This window comes from Aedes aegypti, chromosome 1 (assembly GCF_002204515.2).
Source record: "Aedes aegypti strain LVP_AGWG chromosome 1, AaegL5.0 Primary Assembly, whole genome shotgun sequence".
NCBI classification, from domain to species: Eukaryota; Metazoa; Arthropoda; class Insecta; order Diptera; family Culicidae; genus Aedes; species Aedes aegypti.
Window position 1 is genome coordinate 126,265,586 of NC_035107.1, and position 5,065 is coordinate 126,270,650.

Below are 5,065 nucleotides of genomic sequence, written 5' to 3' on the forward strand. Positions count from 1 at the left end.
AAGAACACTGGACGCCATGTTGAATTGATGTCGGGTTGGTAATTATTGGCTCTTGCCACCCCCTGTTTTTGGCTACATTCAAATCATCGTGCAATTGAAAAACGACGATAAAGCAGGAAGAAATCAAAACAAACACGCTTAAAAAAAGTCACACAGAATTAAGAACGACTTACACAAAATCAGGCTCTTATGAACCAACAAAAAAAATTGTGTTATTTTACACATGCTAAAAAATACTCCAGTGCTGATTTATTATTCTTTTCCTTACATTGTATGGCATTCAGAGCTGATTGACAATATCGAACAACCCCGTAAGGTGTGTAACTTTTTTTAGCGTGAAAATCATAAACGAACACTAAGTCATCTGGACATTACCCGTAAAGCGGGTAGATCACCTTTTCGTGGTGCGTTGCTGGGTAACATCGACCAATTTGAACCCTACACTTATTTTGTTTGTCGGGCTAGGGTAATGTGTTCTGGTAATTCCTTGGATTCGCCGTACAAAGTCCTTGTTACTGGCAACAGTTTCCTAAAATTAATCTATTTTACCTAGCGGATGGTTAAAGACTCGGAGTTGGTCAGTCCCGAGACTACACTTGAAAGCAGGATAAAAATCATGAGTATCAACTCAATAACTGTTAAGCTTTGGTAATTCAAGGACGTGAATTATAATTACTAGACAAATTTTCTAGCTTGATTCGGTTTTGCTGCTAGCAAAAATCCCCTTTTTTTCTAGTATTTTTTCTGGGACTAAACTAAAAGCGAAACAAGGATGTGACTAGAGCTCCGTTGCATGGTCAAATATTAGTAGTATAGATTTGGTTCCTCAGAAATGTAATCTATTATGTTTGAAAAGGGGCGCGCCTTCGCTGAGATGTAAATTTCTATGAAGGGTGTAAATAGCGGGACCTTTTCATCATAGTCGATTTTGATCAATATCTGAGGAATCAAAACAAGAACTGTACAGAAATCGATGCTTCATTACCTATCAATGGAAATGGAGTAATGCGACATGCACTATACACTAAGGATACGGGTAATGCCACAATAGATCTAAATACTGCTCGCAGTGACGCATCCGAAAAGAAAAAAAAGTCATCTTGTGGACACTACGAGAACGTTACGTATTTGTTTGCTTTTGACTCGCCAGAGCGGCACTTTCCATGTCGCCTTAAAAAGACGAGAGTCGATTATCTTCTTCCTTCTAACCATCTTTGATCCCGGTCAATATTTTACATGCTTTTTGTTAATTTACTAACCCGATTCTGTCGATTGATAGACCCCGATTTTCAGCAGTCGTTGGTTGGTTTTGAACGTTCGAACGAAACTAATATGCAGCTTAAATGACGTGATATTACAATTTATTTTTCGCTGTGTACTTATAAGAGATTCCTCGGAGATTTTCCACGGCGATTTTTTCATGAATTATTTCCGTACTTTTTCAGTGTTTTCCCAGTTTTCAGTTTCCTACTGGGACTCATTACAGATGAAAAGTTCATCTTGGAATTATTTTGCAATTCTCTCTGGACGTACTTGTCAACTCATGCTTTACACTACTTTCAGTCTCACTTTTTACTGACGAACTCTCATTTTTTTGCAGAACAATGTACTGCTGAATAATCTCAGCTAATAGTAGGAATGGTATCAGATTATCAGCTTTAGCTTTCCATCCAGTTCTCATTGGAATCCTTATAAAACCAAAACCACCGGCGCGACGCCACCGATCCGAATGGGGTGCGAGGAAAAAAAATCACGAAAAACTAGACTGCGGTTTCTATCTGCAAATTGGTTTAAAATTTGCGGCCAGTTGAGTTTCTGTAATCCAGCGCTATCACCGACCACATTTTAATTCGATTTGCACAGAACTGTTCCGTTGCATGGAGTAGTTGGCTGACGGGTGAGTGCCTCCTCATTCTAAGCACAACTTTGTACTTGATGTTACGCTGAAGTGGTTTTGACAATAGGAAACACTATATTCTTGCATAATTAACACAGTGAGTATACTACATTTGAGAGTTTGAATGATTCAACTTGTTCATTAAGGCAAAGAGTCAAAACATAGTTTAGATAAGCATTAGTAGTTGGTTCATTAATCGTTTATTGTCAGATAGGATAAACGTTCAAGCTGAGTAGCAGGCTCTGTCCCAGTGAGGACGTAATGCCAAGAAGAAAGTTGCTGCTTTTGAACGCTTTTTCGTTAGGTACCTACCAAATGAGAGAGTGAATATCATCATTCATGGGACTCTCCGATTGCGATGTGCCACGTACTGTTATGGTTCACGAATTGTTACACTCTCTGAATATTCGGATCAAAATCCTAACATTGGATTGAGGGGAAGTAACCATGAAATTTTGTATTTAGTATGGTTCCATGAGTCGATATCGACTCCTGGAACATCGACTCATGGAGGTTTCACTGTATATAATTATTACACAAGATTAAGCGCACATTCAGAATTAAACAGGTATTGTAAGAATAATCGAAGATCTCTTGTATAAAATCCTTGGAAGAGTTTTTGGGGAAACTCTTGCAGAGATTTTCCTGTAACGGCACAACCATTTTTTTGAGTGGCGTAAGCACACTATCTTCCTTGATTTTCGAACTGTTTTTTTATTCTTTTGGACATTTGTGCAATGAAAAGCTTGTCTTTCTGTTCTAGCTCTAAACCGATAGTATCGATTGTCAATGATCCAAAACAACTTCGGAATTAGTGCCATCATTCAACCTATCCCCATGACGACGAGCTACCTATTCCCCATACGATTTCCAACCGTTGGTCACTCAAAAGCCAAAACTTCTCCCACAATGTAGCTCTTCTAGTGAGCCTTCTCTCAACCCTTTCTTGTTCGTTGGCGTCAAAGGATTTTTTGTTTCCCGCCTGAGGCAAACATCAATTTGGTATCCTGGTGATATGTGCAGCTTAACGGAATCCTGCTCGATTTCCGAGTACGGATTCTAGAGACCAGGCAAAAAAAATGCATCACGGAAACGTAACCTCCAGTATGAGCCCAGACAGTTGCAGGAGTAAGCAGAGCGCTGTTCTAATATCCAAATATACGCACGGAGACCGAGGACGAAAAAACAAATGGCCGAGAAAAGCCGGAGAAAAGACAGATTTGTTATCCTGAGGCCCTTATGGCTGGCCTCCGGTTTAACTGGGATTGTGAAGCAGTCGAAGGCCAGAGTCACCATGGGTAGAATAATGGAAACGTGTGAATTAATCATGTGGAAATGATGAAGAGTGCTCCAGCGACGATGCGACGAATAAAGATCATCGGAAAAGCTCTTGCTCCAACCACGTTGACTTGCTCTTTTCTGTTGCACGTTGCTACAGGATTGTGTAAGGGTATGCGAATTTTTGAATGTTTCCGTAATATAGCGTTCAATACAAAATTACCCATAAATTGTTTTCTAATTAAGATTCGTTGCGTCAAATTGTGTGCTGTTATTTTTCAGCATTTTACGAAATATAACGGATTTTTGCGAAATATTTATCTGAAATTATAAAAAAAAAATACTAAAACATGTTGCAAGTCAAGTTTGGCTATTTGTCATTTTTAAATAGTAAGTAAATTTTATATATGAGCGACTAAAATATGCGTATCGTAGTCAGGGAACAAATTTCATGATTTCATGAAAAAATGACTAAACAGTTTACGTAAAAGCCAATTTTTCGATAAATCTTACGCATTTCTTCACGTTATGTGTCTCATGTTTCCCTTGGAACACATAGCAAATTTAATAGCATCGTATTTTCACCATCACAATGTTGAGAAAAAAATGAGTCTCTGCAGATACCGAGCCTGCTACTCAGCTTAATTAGGTATAAAAACTAATTATTGATTAGAAATTTTCTTTTAAATGAGTTTTTGATAGCAGCATGATTCTTTTATATATCTTTGAATTCAATAATGAATAAATGAACTCCGTCTTGAACCATTGATTGAGACAAAACCGTGTGCCGCAGTGTTATTATAACTGTGATAGAAGTTCCATTTTTTTATGGGGCCCAGATAGCCGTAGCGGTAAACGCGCAGCTATTCAGCAAGACCAAGCTGAGGGTCGTGGGTTCGAATCCCACCGGTCGAGGATCTTTTCGGGATGGAAATTTTCTCGACATCCCAGGGCATAAAGTATCTTCGTACCTGCCACATGAAATACGCATGCAAAAATGGTCATTGGCACAGTAAGCTCTCAGTGAATAACTGTGGAAGTGCTCATAAAAACACTAAGCTGAGAAGCAGGCTCTGTCCCAGTGGGGACGTTATGCCAGAAAAAAGAAGAAGAAGAAGTTCCATTTTATCACCTTAAAGTTCTTTTAATTGCTTAAAAGTCTTCATCAATGTTTATAAACAATATGTATACTGTTTTTATGTATTGGCCATGAAAAAACAATAACCGCTTAGGTTACCTTTATTTTAAAAAAATAACTGGACATTTCCTCGAAACTGTGTAAGAATACAGAAATACGATACATTTATTCATTCTAAGCCCTAGTGTCAAATTTGTCAAGATTCGCAAGTAGAGAATGTCTTTTTAAATTATATTTCTAATAGTAAACAATAGCAAGTTGTGATACAAACGTTGCTTACTATTAGTGATACAGGCGTACACTTATAAAGCAGAACATGTCATATCGAATGATTGACTGCAGTCGAAAGGGCAAACATAAAGAGCTGAGCATCTATCGTATATAAGAAGTTTAGCTTGATATTTGCTATAAACCAACCATATACAATCGACAGAAATTAATAGGATGCCGCTATGGAACCACCAGTGTCCGATATGAATCTTCAGATGCTCGTTAGGAATCCAAAGGAATCAACTGAAACGCTGAACCATCCCCATAGGAACTCACAGGAACCCGCCTAGAATGCTCAAGATCTCCCTTAGAATGGGAATTGATATTTGCCCAAAAGCTTGCTAGAAGTTGTAAGGACATCGCTTAGAATTTTAATATTCCACTGTGGTATTGATGAAAATTGTCAAGCCTTCGATTGGAATTCTCCTTCGTTACTGCTAGCTCGAAGATGTGCTTGAAACCTTTTCAGGATCCTCAGAATG